General features: G+C 43.5%; 1 protein-coding gene across 3 annotated transcripts in view; it reads left to right on the top strand.

The window, feature by feature from the left end:
• Nucleotides 1-14,736, top strand: part of FAM171A1 (family with sequence similarity 171 member A1) — a 92,246-nt gene that overhangs the window by 6,585 nt on the left and 70,925 nt on the right. The gene's annotated exons all lie outside the window — the stretch shown is intronic.

The raw sequence follows: 14,736 nt of genomic DNA on the forward strand, positions 1-14,736 counted from the left end.
CTGCGTCGTGCGGGCGGCCGACTCGGGGGGCCGGGATGGGGGGTGGAGGGGTGCGGCGGTGGAAGAGCCCTCCGGACGTGGGGCGCGGCTGCCCCCGCCCGCAGCCCCGGCCCCGCCGGGATGGCAGCCCCGCAGCGGGGGCGGTGCGACCCCCGGGCCGGGAGCTTTGTTAGCGGCGGGGCAGGGGCTGCCGCCGGCCCCTTTGTGCCGCCTCTTCCCCCGGCGCTGCCGGAGCTGTTGCGCCGCGTCCGTCTCCCCCGGCGGCCATCCCGCCGCTGCGGCGAGGGGCAGCGGCGGCGGCGGCAGGCCCGGGGCTGCGGGCTCGCCTCCCGGGCTGGCGGGACGTCTCCGAACCTCGGTCGGGCCTTTTGTTCGGTACGGTGGGCTGCCCGCGGGCCTGGGCGGCGGGCAGGGCGACCCCGGCTCTTGCAGCCGCTCCGGCCTCGCTCGGGCGCGAGCAGAACCCCGGCGGCAGCCCCCCGAGCCCCCCAGGCGCGGCTCCCCCGGCCCCGAGGAACTTGCGGCCCTCCTGGGCCCGGCCGGAGCACCGGCACGCTGCTCTGCCCCGATCTGCACAGGTACGTTGGGCACGGCGTGCCCTCGCGGCGAGGTGCACCTGTCCTGTGCCCCGCGGCCCGGGTTGGGATGGGGAGATGCTGCTCCGTGCCTGCGTCCCCTTGCCTCAGCTCTTGTGGTGGGCGATCTCAATCGGGGGCCCGGTGCCAGCACCGTGCCCTCCGGGACTGCGGTTATGACACAAGGCAGGAAACGTATCAGTGTAATGGTACCCAGCAGTGCTGAGGGGAACATCTCCAGCGTGGTCAGCTAAGCCTCATAGCTCCTGTTGTCCGGTAGCTACGGCTGTCATCTGAGGTGAAAGCTTAGCCTTTGTGGTGGGTTAGCAGCTTTCTTCTCACTGTTTTGGGAGGGAAGGACACCGTGTGAAGAGTGTGCTCATGACCTGTATCCTCTAAGCTTGACTGTCTTATTTGTCATTAAGCAACGTTTTCAACAAGAAAAGGAGTATGTTTATAACCTTCTTTGATTCTTACACAGCTGTATTTGTGGTATGTGAGGTAAGATGCAGGTGGACCAGTGTTCTTATATAGAGTATTCATAAGGTATTGATATCTTATAGCAAAACCTACCACTCTTGCAGTTTGATATCCTGTACAACCATCTTTAAGGACATTGGCACTTACAGAATAAGAACTGCTGAACTATGATTCAAGGGTTGTTAGACTCTGGGCAGTGTTTTAGTGATAGACATGTCAGGGAGTAACACAACTGTGTGCATCCCTTGATGTTAGCTCTTTAGATATCAAGCTGTATAGTAATTTCTGTATCATATGGGAAGTCTTTTGTATTTGTGGTGAGAATGGCAAAGTATAAGCAAAATTAGTGCTTTTCAGCTGCCCTGCTGATCCTGTCTTCTATTGTCAAGCTCAATTCATTGTATCTGGAAAGGCTTGTCTTTATAGCTGTTACATCCCCATCAGAACTGATGGCTGATTATTTAAGTAATAGCAGCTATGTCCGTGAGTTGAGAACATTTATATCTAGATGGAATAGTCTAATTTTATCTTCAGTGTAGGAACATGTGGGTTTTTCATAGGTAGGATTATTTTCCAAATTCCCATTATGAGCTTTGGAACTGCACGTTGATAATGCTTACATCAAACTGATCCAGTGCTGAAGTGAATTCTGTTCAGCTGTGGTAATTAGTTACCAGCTCCTTAATGTGGGTCTTTAAAAAAAAAAAAAAAAAAAAAAAAAAAAGAGCGAGATGAAGAGCTGTAGTTTGTGTAGTCATAAGGTGTGAACGTCTGGGGGATGGGGTTGTAGTGCCAGTCGCATTCCTTGTTTGTATGCTGAGCACAATAAGTGATAAATGCTTATACAGCTTAAACCAACTGTTTTTCTGCCCTGCTCTTTTAGCACTGTGGTGATAATTACTGCTACAGGTGAAGGGCACCATTGTCAAAGTTTAGGGATGTATGCAGAGGGTGTTCTTTCCTACCCCTTGTGTCTGGGAAGAGACTAGAATATCGAGGGATCAGAGTAAAGGTGGAGGTGAGAAAACCAGAGGATGCCATTATGGAATAATTGCTTCAACTGAAACATTTAATATTGGGCAGATTGCAAGAGATTGGGGTACAGCCCTCCTTGTGATGGAGTCAGTTAGATGAGACCCAGACAAGATTTTCTATGCCTGTGTCAACAGCCACATAATGTGCTGGACTTGGAGCTGTTTGAGCATGGGGCCTGTGGCTGCTGTTCTGGTTAAGGATGAAGGTGAGCTGCCACTCTTTGCATCTGGTATTTCTCTTTTTCTTGCTGCTCTCAGCCTTACACTCAGGCAGTTCCAGCCTGAAAATCTGCTTGGGCAGGCCTATTACATAATCTGTGAATATGGAAAGTACTGGTAATTAAGCTCTGCACTTAGTAGCTATTTAGAAAATTGAATGACTTTGGCAGGCTGTTACCTTATTTACTTCATTATACAGATACATTGCGACCTCTGAAGGTCACAGAGGTAACCTATACGTTTCTGCAACTTTTTTTTTTCTTAATGTATACAGTAAAGTACATGCAGATAAGTTGTTCATTATTGTCATTGTTGAAATTTAGCTCCTTGAGAATGAAGTTGTTAGAATCCTGGAAGATACATTTAAGAAGTGATAAGATCTCTAACTTTTCTCAGATGCCTATGCCTGATCAGTGTTTCAAATGAGGTCTAAAATGTGTTTGTCTTAGGTGTTCTATTGTGTGTTCCAAAGCTGAAAGTGGTTTGAACGTATGCTAAAATGGATATATAGAAATCTTTATTTTAAATGAAAACACAGCAAAAAAAAAACAAACAAAAAAATACAAAGGACCCATGCTGCCCTTTAAGCTGCATTATGATGAATTGGTCATCTGCCTGAGTGCAGACAAACTGCTCAATGTGTTCTCTTCATTTGAACAGATGCTTTCCAACTTTGGGAGCCCTGGCAAGGCAGGAATTCAAGAGTTGTATGAGGGAGTAATGCTAGCCCAGGCTGAACTGAAGCAAAACCAGTGTGATTGGAGAAGGGCTTAAATTTCTTTGTTGTTTTTCAACTTCACTTTGCAGTAGGTGATGATGTATCATTCATAGATTCTAGGAAAGACCTTTTTAAAAGAATACTGGCATACTATGTGGTAGTGCAGAAGTCCTGTATGGTTTTTGTCTGACGCAATGGGTATTGGTTTCAATTTGTCTTCGTTGGTCTTTATGTTTTCTTAGTTATTCTAACCTAAGAAGTTTTGAAATAAAGCATTTGAGTAATAGATAGCATCCAGTTCAATGACTGTTCTACCAGTGGATGCGTAGGCCCGGCTGTTCCACCTTTGTAACCATGGGATAAGATAGAGCAGATGTTTTTTTCCTAATGTGGTGATGAATAGAGGTTCATCTGTCACTGCTTAGAATGTGCGACCTTCTCTCTCTGTGTGCCTGGACAATGGGGAAATTGATGCTTGAGTGCTACTGTTTGGTTTTGCCTGCCTGCAGTCAGCCATTACATGACTTGACATTGTGAAAGCTGATTTCACAATGCTTCAGCTGGACATTTTATGAAGGCTGCTTTTCTGGACAGCTCAATAGCAGCTGCAAGGAGACCCTCACACTCTTGGCTTCTTTCTAAGATGGTTATGCTGAGCTTCCAGTTTTGGTCACAGTGATAAAGTTTTGGTGATGTAGAAATAGTAATCTTTTTCACCTTGCACTGCTGTGCCATCTCTTCTCAATCAGCTGTAAATTACTAATGTCCTTCACATGCAAACATCTATTTCATTGAGACTACAAATGGACTCATCAGAGTGGAAAGTAAATTGCTCTAAAGCAGTACAGAAGATGTTGTTTTCTTTTTTTGGAGGAGCAAAATGTTTGCTTAGTGCTAGATAGTATTGTGAAATGTCAACAAAGGGGATGTATTGGTTGGTTTTATCAGTTATTAGATCAGGAGAAATAGTAGATTTTTTCATGCTTAAACTACTAGTGCCTGTAAATGGCATGTCTAGAGCTGAGACAAACGAGCAATCACCTCTGTGAGTGAGTGGTGTAAAATTGCAGCCTTTCTAGGGGATGTTCATACTCACCTTTGTAGTCTGCAGTACCTTGCAGTAAGTGATTCAGCTCACCTTGCGTATGGCTCAGAGCACCATGGATGTGCTTGTCAGGGGATGGCAAACTCACATGCTGCTTCCCTGTGGTCCCTTGTCTGCTTCTGCCTTGAGATGAGCTAATTGATAGGTGTTACCTAACGCACAGCCTAAAGCAACCTGCTCCCTCCTTCCCTTGCTCCCTCTCTGTGTTTTTGGTTCTCTTTTGTTGAACCTTGTATTGACTCCTCTTATTGTATGTGACCAGAAACCTGGTCCATGGCATTTTTAGGGACTGCTGCAGTGCCAACTTCTGGCAAGTGAATGGTCTCAAATAGCAGTCCCTGCTCTGCAGAAGCAATGAAATGCAGCTTAACTTTATGCCTGGTTATTTAACAAAAGCCTGCATATCTGTATATATGTGTGGGGATGGAAGGCTAACTGAGCTTTTAGGTTTGTTGGAAAACTTGAGAAACCTTCAATGGCTTTGATGTGTTGCAGGATAAGGGTGTCACTGCCCACTGCCAGTGCAAACTTTAGGTGAGTTCTTTGCTCCCATGAATGGAGTGCAATGACTACCAACAGTGTTAGTGCCTGCAGAGAACTGAGAGCAAAATGCATGGCAGGGAAACTTTGTGCATTGCTCGGGGCTGCAGAGACTATTGGCTACAAGCTGCTTCTAGTGCCTTCGTTTCCTTGGGTATCACCTTGGTGTGATAGCATACTCCAAGAAGTTGTTTACAAAGGCACTTGCAAAAGAGAAGATGAAATACATCGCAATGAAAATAACCATTAGAGGTTCCTTAAAGGCAAAATTAAACTTCCTGACAAAGTAATGGATATGCTTCCTTAAACACAGCAGTCATAAACAGCTATTGGATCACCTGGGAGACTTGGAGGGCACTCACTGTTTATCCTTAATGTTGCTACTCAGGCACACCTTCCACTGTCAACGTGGACGCAGTCTTCCTAATGTCCATGGAGCCCCTGCTATTGGTGATGATGTGGGTACTACTTTGTCATGATGCCGATGATTCCATTGTACTGCACTTTTTGTGGGATGGATTTCCCTTTGTGCCAGTATAGATTGGTTCTGCCCTTGGATATGAAGAGCAGCAGCTTTTGTCAGAGCTGAGTGTTGCTGTTCTGCCCACAGCTGCTCTTGGTTTTACCATATACCTGTCAGGCAGCACAAATAAGGAAGATGAGAAGCCTGCATAAAGAGAGTTGTATTTTCCAGAACGAACAAGTAATGCTAAATATTTTATATTAATGTACCTTTTGGGGGGGTAATTTTTTGTCTATTCTGATAAGTTTCTACAAGGGAAAGAGTGAAACCAACCTACCTGTAACAATGCTTTTTTGGAATTACCACACATACCTAAAAGCTTTTGGTTTAGGAAATACCAAAGAGAGAAAATACTGAGTGAGTTTTCTGCTTCAGAAATTCCAGAAACATTTTCCTATGAGCTGGTTTACATTAAGTTTTCAGCTAATGTAGTGTCTGGCTTGTTGTGAATGGGTAATAAGCCTAATACACATGCTTTCTGTGAACACATCTTTAGTTTTACTGGAAACTGGAAAGATATATGTGAACATACTGTCATTTCTTGTTGCTTTTGGTAAATGCATTGAATCTTTCACTTTAAAATATTAACACAGAATCCTATTTGACATACAGCAAGTCTGTGATTTTGAAAGTAGTATTTAAATATATTCTGCATAAAGCTCTATTTCTCATTTCATGTGAAATGCCAGTATTTTGAGTCAAATAATGTAAAATGTTCTGGTTCAGATGCAACCATTTCACCATTTTGTTTATTTGAAGAAGTGAATTTGGAGATGATCTGAAGTAAAATTTCAATTATGTAAAGTATAGTCTGTAAATTTGGTTCCCGTGCTTAACTGCATGGGGGATTGAGTATGTTTAAACAGAACTGCTGTTAATATAAAGTGTGTTTTAGGTAGAAGCAGTCTCTGTGCAGGCAGGGCACAAATCTCCCTCTGGAAATCCAACACTGAAGATCTTTTAATTGTTCCTACTCTGAGTTTTTGCAGCTTCACAGGCTGTCAGTGTACCATGCCATGGAAGTGTAGCAGAGTGAAATCCTGTCTTTATCCATTATCTGTGTGCCAGGGTGAAAGGCTTCCTGTTGCTGTCAATAGGAGTCTGGATGTGCACCAGTGGAAAACTGCTCTGCTGCTGCACTGGATGTTTTCAGACAGGGTGGCAGGAGCATTTGACATCTGGGAGGGATCCCATAAGCCCTGTTGGACATGGGATGACTCCACAGGGGCCCCTCAGCATGTTCCCTCTGGGAACCTGGCTCTGAGGAGCCGCGGAACAGCAGGGAGGAAGGCATGAGGAAGCCGAGGGAAGGAAGGAAGCAGCAGCATCCTTTTGGCAGGGGGTAATGATGGGACTGAGTCCCATTAATTGCAAAATGCTTGGAGTTCTCTCAAGGAAGTCCTACCTGCAATTGTGCTGAAAACTGTTGTACTGTGTGATAGCTGTGAGTGAGGTTGCAGCAAAAAGGCATTTATTTTGACAGTGTATAGAAGCTGAGATAAATAAGAGATAGAGATGTAAGGTAGTCATGCTTTGCTTAAAACGAAGGAAAAAGAAAATGAGCAGGCAAAAAACACAACAAACAGAGAACTTCCTTTTTGGAGCAGTTTCTAGAGATGATGGCAGTGTTGGGTACTCTGTCTTATTTCATCCTACCTTTGTGATTGTCATTACTGGAAAAAACTCTTTATCTTTCGTCCTTTGGAAGCATGGATATGTACTGGTATGGCAACAGGAGTTTCTCAAGTAATGTTGTAAGGCTTCTTTGATTTATAAAATAATAACAATTAAGATAGTTGTTGTATTTAGGCTGCTGCTGCTGGATGGAAATCTATCAGCAGTTTTGTCCAGCCCTTTTGTTCTGCACCATATGGGTCAGATAGTTGTGCAAAGTCAAAGGTAAAGATCCAAGCATCCCACCTCTAAGTCTGTGCTTACATATTACTTGAGTGTAACTCCTCCCATGCAGAGGATGTGCAGTTGTCACCTAGGGTAGTGTGCATCCTGCATTGCTTAGATGTCTTCATCTCAGCTGGTCATTTGTGTTGCTTACAGACACGCACATCTGATCTGTTTGGCTAATGGAGCTGAGCACAGTTCCTGTTACCAAGAGTGAGCACATCTAGTCTGATGAATCATGCTGCAGCATCCTCTGGCTGTATGGTCCAGGCAGCACTGTTCACACTGCCATTTAGCCCAATGGATCCTACCCTAGATACCATCACTCGAAGTTTCATCAGGACAGTGTTACTGTCAGCCTCAGAGCTACTGATTGCATACCATGTAGCTTCTGCTAAATGAGTGCACACCCTTGGGTGACCTGGCTGGGTTATCATGCATTTCTCAGACAACAACTCATTCAAGTCTTAATGCTCTATTTAAATTTCTGAAACATTTGTCTTTGTGGTGTTACATTTATGAGTCTAAGTGTTTTCCTCCCAGGGGTTAATAAGCTAAAAGAAGGGTTTGGAAACAGGGAGAGTTACAGAGTTGTTTGGGCTTGTCTACGTGTTGGTTTTCCCACAGATTTAATTAGTTTTGTGTTCCCAAGAGTTGATTTATTCTGGGTTAAGGTGTATTGTTGCTCTCACCTTTGTCTCTTTTCTCTCTCACTGGCATTTGTGTAGCTGTGTGGTAAATCACATGGAGGAAGTGACCCACTGAAGACTTGTGTACTTAACCGCTCTGCTTTCACCTGGATTGCTTCCCAACCTGGATTCACAGGGAGCTGCACAAACATTGTCGGGTTCAGAGGAACTGGTGAATGAAAATGAAGGCTTTGTGGCAACAGTGCCAGTTGATGCAGGATTAAGTGGATTGTAGGTCTGCACATGAAATGTAGGGCACAACATGCAGCAAGTGAGCTGTTTTAGAAGTTACTGCTTGAAGGAGATGGTTGTTGAAAACGTTGTACTGCCTCATTGCTCAAAGGAAAGGTATAAATAATTTCTTAAACTAATCTGCCCAAAATACAATAAAAAAAACTGCCTTAGAGCTCTGAACAGCAAATGCTGGCAGCCCTGGACCTGTACTTGCAGATGCTCCGAGGTGCTCTCAGCCACAACCATCTCCTTCCCTGGCCAGATGGGTGGTTGGCTGCCTCAGCTGCTCTGATTGTACCTGCCATGGGATTGGAACAGCTTCTCCCATGATGTAAGACAGTGTGCACCGTGATGTGCAGCTCCCATTGGTTTTTCTGCTGTTTGCAGTGTAACGTACGGATTAGTGCTCAAGTCATCTCTGTTCTGCTCCAGTTTGTCCCTAATGGCTTGGGAAGCAGTGATGCACATTGGCCAATTTACAGGCTGAAGAAATGCAGAGGGAAGTACTGGGCGCTTAACATCGCATTCTCTTAATTTTTATCAGTGTGCTGTCAGTATACAATAACTACTGCCTGACGCCTGGCTCTGCCACTCAGCTGTCAATCAGCTAGAGCAATTCCCACCTTCCTGCAGACAATGACCCTGCTTTCCTTAGTTATTACACTCTTGCACTGATGTCTCCTAGTTTAGGGTGTCTGCTGAAAGATTAGGTGGCTTCATTTCTTGTTCCACCCTACTTCTGTCCCTGCATGGCCCTCTGCTATCTTGAAAGGCCGGAGTGCCGTGGCTGCGGGGTGACAGGAAGGTCTGCTGGGAGTGTTGTGGCAGTTCCTTGTTTATGTTTGAGCTGGACAGGCGATACTAGGGAAATGAATGGGTTTGGGAGCCCTGGGGACAGGGCTGCTGGGCTACAGGGCGAGGCAGGAAGGTGGGAACATGCTGCTGCGCGGCCGGGCAGTGGACATGTCTGGCCCCACGTTGTGTTTGCAGAGTGGCTGGCATCGGCTCCAGACAGCAGGAGTTGCTCTCTTTGCTTTGCTGTAAATTGTGCTCCTGGCAAGTTCGGAAACCTGCTGAGTGGCATGCTGACCTGGACAAATATTACAGTAGTTTAAAAAGCTACTTGTGGTAATAATGTTGACAGACACTGTGAAGCACAGCAATATACTTGCTCTTGTAGCTTTTCTGTGAGTACCCAGAGTATTCTTGCAGCTCTGCTCATTTCAGTGTCTGGTGCTGCAGTCAAGCTCGTGGTAAATAACTTAAGTTTCAGGCAGTCTCTGGGTTCATGATGTATGATTTACAGGAGCCAGAAACACAGATGTTTGAAACCAGAGCTGTATTTTTGTTGTTTTGAGGGATGCCTGTGTGGGGGAAGTGTTACTTCTTTCCCCCCCACTGTTAAAACTTTAATATGAAGAAGCTCATTTTCTTCAAAAGATAAGATTTCCTTTGTTCTTACCAGAATAGTTATTTCATTCTTGAGTGTATTGCTAGTTAAAACTTTTTAGAGGGGAATTATGGCACTAAACTCACTCGATGTAAATATTGTTGTTAGCAGTCTGTGTGAAAATTAAAAAATACACTTGCTTCAAGCAGCCCAAAGCAGTGGGAGCAAGAGCTTCTAATGGGATGCATTTCAAATTTTTGTATTGCTGCAAGCTATTTTGTTATAACTGCAGACAGCTTTGGAATATTAAGTTGGTAAAAGCACTTCTAAAAATCAGTTGTTGAAGGAAGAGAACCTAGTGCACTAAGGATCATGTTGAACACTCTTTGCTTTTCCAGACATTTGACTAGATAAGGACTTCCTTCTTTAGATCAGATAATGAATAGTTATCTACTCTTGGCACTCCTTAGCTGCAGTCAGAATCTTGCTGGAGATCTTGTTTTAATTAGTAGTTTTACCTGTGTGTAGTTAATCTTTCATTAATTCTACTCTTTTAAAACACATTTTACTGTTGTTGCAGAGAGATTCCTTCAGTCCCTTTTTTGAAGATGTCTGCTAAGTTGATTTACTTAACTGTGTCATGTCACACGTTAACCTTGTGCACAGAAACATCTTTGGGCCTCGAGAGGTGAGGGCTGAGTAATAGAGCAGAGCTGTTGTTTTGGTGATGTTCTAGGAAGGTAATGGTTTTTCCTTGTGCAAGGGAATATGTTTATACTCCCTTAATGCATAATTTAGGTGGGCAGTCTAAACTTTGAGAAATTTTTCTGTGGTGAAGAAAAAATAAGGAACATACATAAGCTCTCAAGATCAAACATAAATAAGTAATAGCTCAGTAGATTTGGCCAGTGCAATGAAGAATCTGTTTACCATGGATGATTGCACGTAAACAAAGATGCTTTTTAATATCTGATGCATTCAAGTCTTAGGAGTCTCGCATCAGTTAGCTGCTCAGAAAGATCAGGTACTATCTTCTTCCCTTATCTCCAGCCTAGCTGCATGGTGGGAAATATGGAAGCTCAAGTTTTTACAGCTAACATCATGCCAAACTCCTTCTGAGATGATATTTCTTCAGCTCATGCATGCCTGTGCCTTAGAAAACTGTGGTGAATGAATTGCATACTGAATTAGTGGAAGAGTGAATGCACAGCAGTATTTCTGACCATGATGCTGATGCTGTAGGCAGAAATTTCATCGCTTCTGTTACTTTATGCCATTCTGTCTACTGTTACACAGATCAGCAGTTAATAAGGTTGTGTTCTAAATAATCCATTGGGAAAGAGCTATTGGAGATCTGGGGGCTGACTATAACTAGTATATGGCAACATCAGTTTGAAGGCTTACTTTCTGGTCTGTCATTTTGTCCTTTGTTAGTCTAAATCTTAAAATTCAGAAGAGCTTTGGGCAGCCCAAAGGCTTTGAAGGAGATGTGTGTGTGTTTGTCAAAAGGAGTAGCACTTCCTATTGCTCACCCATGTCTCTAAGTTTGTCTTACTGCATCTTGAGTGAAGGAAAAAAAAAAAAAAATTCCATTAGTAAAAGAGCATATCTTTGAAACAGAAGGAACACTTGTTGCTTTGGGAGCTTACTCTCTATCCACAGGATAGGGAAGATACTTCTTTTGAGCAGAGGATAAGTTGAGGAGTACAGAGAAAGCACAGGGTCCAAGATGGCATACTGTCCAGGTGAAGGCTGGATAGTAAACCCACATATGTGAGAGTTTGACTCTAAAGGTCTGAATTCCTGCCTCGTGTATTCCAGTCATTAGGGACCTTGTAAAGCCATCATGAGGTGGTTTTCAGATTTAATCACCCTTTTCTTGCCATTTCATACTTTTCTTTCTTAAACTTGTGTGAAAGTATGGCCAAATGCTGAAGATGGAGTATGGCCTGGGATCTGTGGCAGTGGGGCTGTGCTCCTGCAGCTGGGACTGCCTTTCAACCTGCTGGGGAAGCAGACAGCGCTCACCTCAGTGACAATTTTTTGTATGAATGTGAAGCTATTTTTTGTACATAGACACAAAGTCACTTGTCCCCTAAGTGGATGGCAAGCGTGGCTTCTGAATCTATGTAATAAAAGTAAGAAAAAAAATAGTGCAAAGATTATAGGTGGGCATGTAAAACTTTCTGTATCGGAGATGAAATTTCAATGGTTCCAGGTATGTGAACTAAGGAACGTTCTTCCTTTGCCTCGTGCTCCTTCCCTTGCCTTCCTCTTCCTATTCAGTCGAGCTTTATTTTTAATTTTACTTCAATCTGCCAGAAAACAACCTACATTTTCAGAAGTAGTCATGTAAACAAATCTGTTTCAAATAGACTTGCAAGAATGATGTTGTTATTAACATCAGTCTCATTTCGTATTCTTAAGCAGCAGGGGGATAAAACACCTCAAATTCAGGGTGTTGTAACTACAAACAAGCACTGACTTTTTAACAGTGCAGAAACTACTGTAAGAGGCAGTTGTTTTTGTCTCAGAAAGAGGCAATGCAAAGGAACGCTGATTTCAGAGAAGTATCCTGGTAACTAATTGAACTTGTAAGTAATGCTGTCTGTGGTCCTAGTATAATATTTGGTTTCAGCTTCTTTATTTTAAACTCAGACTGATGGCTTCAGATACAATTTTATGGGACAGCCATACATTGTGTTAACCGGGCCTTTTTGCCTAAGGGGCAAATAAAATGCTGTGTGTTTAATGTGGTACAAAACAGAATAGTGGAGAGGAAAAGAACGATATGTCCATTGATCCTTTTCTTATCATGAATTATACAGACACCAGTATAATAGGCAGTTGTTAGGCTTTACTTTTTTTTAAGCATTATAGAGGGGGGAAGAACTATAAACATAGTTATTGTAATACATTCATGCTTTAATTTATGTCAGTTTGTATTAGTTTTCAGACTTCTGAGACTAACTTAGTGAGTCATTATGATTAGCTTTTCTTCGCAGGTCTGAAAAAGTGTGAGTTTTGTGTTTGCTCGAATCCTCCTGTCTTCTCACTGCTGCTAGAGTACTGGAATGGGTACAGTTGTGGATTGGAGACCTTGGCTTTTGTGCACACATGAGGAGACGTGCACACATGCCTGTCTTGCAAGGCCATATGGTACGAATCAAACCTTACCTCACGGTAGTAAAAATGTAATGCATTTTCCACCATTTTCAGTTATATGTTTGTGGTATGATACGCTATACTTTGAACAACTTTAGTGGTTGTCTTTTGTAAATGATCATTGTTCTATGAAATTAATGTGTTGTCCAGGATACTTGGCTTAAATTTGGTTCTTGGGTTGCTGTGGCTATTTTATAATGCCAGAAGTTGTCATCAGGAGTTGTCTTCTTCCTTCTCTGCTCCCTTGCTTTGCTTGAAGCAGCTTTGGCTTGCAAACACGTGCAGATGTGTTTGTTCTCTCCTTGTTCATGAAATAAATTTGAAATAATTCCTTGCTAGCTGATAGAAGGCATGTGAGTTAGTTGTGTGTATGAGGATGTGTGCTTCCGTGTTCTAGCATTTTAAACAATCTGTTGAGGCCTCTAATCAAGCAGTACTGGCTTCTCATCATCTAACCCTGCAGTTTTCGTGCTCTTTGCATATTGTCAAGTCTTACAAATTTCCAGCTTCCTTAGGAACAGTGGATATTAATGCTAGACTTTTTAATGTTTTTAATGTGTTTTTGTTCAATTGTTATCTTTTTATAAGTCTATACTGCTTAGAATTTTTTCTCTGTTCTCTCTAATAGCTCAAGAAAATTCATCCTTTACTGTGTGGTAGTGCTTTCAATACCACATATAAATTAAACCTTCTGAAAAACAGATATGCTTAGCAGTAAAAAAACAAAACAAAACAAAAAAACAAACAAAAAAAAAAAAAAAAAAAAAACCATGACCTGCTTTGTATCATTTTGTCTAAACTAAGGTAAACAGGATCCAAGAGGGAGATAAGGTGTTCTAAAAACTGACTACAACTTGAATTGGATATTTGCACAGAGCCAGTGAATTCTGAATTCCCAGCTTTGTGCTAGTTGGTGAGTGACTTTAGTGTGGGTGCATAGTGACCAAAGGAAAAAATATATCCTATTTCCAAGATTATATGTGCCTGATGACTATGTAAGACATTCACTTAAAGCCACAATACCTTGTAACAAGAGAATGGGAGTTCTGTGGTTATCTCTGACATCCATGGTGAGAGTGAATCATGTCTTATTCTGCAAATTACGACACTGAAAATCAATACTTGTGGAACTGCAGCAGGTCCTTGATTCCGAGCTCTTTCAGTATGGGCAATGTACCTCCCTGCATTGCAGAGGCTGTCACCCACTTGTTTCCTGCTGCTCATTGCTGGAGGCAGTCCATCCTCATGGTAACTCCAGAGATACTTCATGCTTTGTCAGATTCACTTGAGCTTCTTCAAGCAGCATTTCAAACTGTGTTGCTGCAGTTACACTACCTGTGTGTTTGCCCATCTGCATGCTGTCCCATAGGCAGCATTTCAGCCTATGGCTTGGGCTGCTCTGTGCACAGCTGTTTCAGCTTCTGCCCTGCTCCATACCCTGTGCTCTGCCCCAGGTTCCCATCCCCATCTGAAATATCTGAGCAGGTTTGCTTGCTCAGTGGTTTCTGCGCAGAGATTCTGAGCATATAGGTGGAATGAGTCCCTTTGGAGGGGTCTTTGCTAGCACCCAGGGATGTGCATGGATGGCAGTGTCTCTGGTCACTCCAATTTAAGGGAAGCCAGGTTAATGACAGCCATGGCAACATCTCATGGCTGCTAGCTGTTGTGCCTTTGGCCGGACCTGAGTGTTCTTTTGGACATGCTGCAGCCAGACCTAGGCCTGTTGTGCTGGCTCCTGCCTGTGGAGGATCTCATGCTGCAGCTCCTGCAGGCATGCTGGGCTGGCAGGGCAGGGCAGCAGGAGGCTGTGCTGATGGATCGTCCCGCTTACCACAGCCCCACGGCTGCTTTCTGGGGAGCTCTGCTGCCATGTTACATGGAGCTATGCAGTAATAAAAGTGAAAGAATGACTCTTTGGAGAATTTTCTGAACTCTCTGGGAGTAATTAAAAATAAAAATAATTTAAAAAGTCATCTTACTGGCTTCTGTTCAGAAGAATGGTGGCTGCTGTGTAGTTGTTTTTGCCTTGCAGTGTGAGTTGGGAACAAATGTCTCATTGTTGTGCTCTGTGCTTGCAGCTGGCAGATGCTGGACTAGCACTGCCTACTGCCACTGTAACTTCTTGCTTGGGTCCTGCGCTAGCTGCAAACAGCTGTAGTGCGTGA

Source organism: Meleagris gallopavo, chromosome 6 (genome assembly GCF_905368555.1).
Source record: "Meleagris gallopavo chromosome 6, MGAL_WU_HG_1.1, whole genome shotgun sequence".
NCBI lineage: Eukaryota > Metazoa > Chordata > Aves > Galliformes > Phasianidae > Meleagris > Meleagris gallopavo.